Below are 744 nucleotides of genomic sequence, written 5' to 3' on the forward strand. Positions count from 1 at the left end.
TTCTCGAGGCCCTAAATAGATGCCTGTTGATTCCTCAAAGTCATTTCAATGTTCTGGAATCTAGTTTCTAACACTAAAATAAGTTTAGTCAACATCTTTTTCAAATTTAACTTCTTTTCTTACTGATAAGGTTGCTGAAAACCTGGAGGGAGTGTGAACTTTCATTTCCTTGACCACCCCAAGAGAAATTCAGATGATTCCTCCATCCATGATTATAGTTGTTGCTATAAGGTTATTCTAAGGTCTAATTATTACCCATAAAGTCGACTCGCTCATGCTCCATGTTAGAATTGAAGGGCAAACATTCCATATTGATCATCCTCGTCTCTGTCGCATCGCATCGCATTACTAGATTCACCTATTTACTACAACTCAAGCCATCAATCTTTTTACTCAACGTTTCCACTTGACTCGCCAACATAGTAAACACATATATATTAAAAAAACATTGGCTGCCTTAGTAGGCTTTGTTCTCATAACTTGCCATTGATCGTTATTCAATGTCATCACCTCAATGAATTCTTGGGTTGCCTCAACTATCTTATTATTCAGTCTTCTATCAGTTGTTACATCAATTATCTGTCTAGTCAAGGGATTCTAACCGTTGTAAAAGGTTTGAACTTGTAACCACAAAGGTAAGCCATGATGATGACACATTCTTAAAAGATCCTTAAACCTCTCTCATGTATCATATAGTGTCACGAGATCAAATTGAGCAAAATAAGAGATGTCATTCTTCAACTT

The 744-nt window shown here is 36.2% G+C and overlaps 1 non-coding gene across 1 annotated transcript; it reads left to right on the forward strand.

Moving 5' to 3' along the window:
* The first annotated feature begins 637 nt into the window (after positions 1-637).
* Positions 638-744, forward strand: LOC121218809 (small nucleolar RNA R71). Its single transcript, XR_005915286.1, has one exon. It is a non-coding gene; the product is annotated as a small nucleolar RNA R71 (small nucleolar RNA).

This window comes from Gossypium hirsutum, chromosome D06 (genome assembly GCF_007990345.1).
Source record: "Gossypium hirsutum isolate 1008001.06 chromosome D06, Gossypium_hirsutum_v2.1, whole genome shotgun sequence".
Classification (NCBI taxonomy): Eukaryota; Viridiplantae; Streptophyta; class Magnoliopsida; order Malvales; family Malvaceae; genus Gossypium; species Gossypium hirsutum.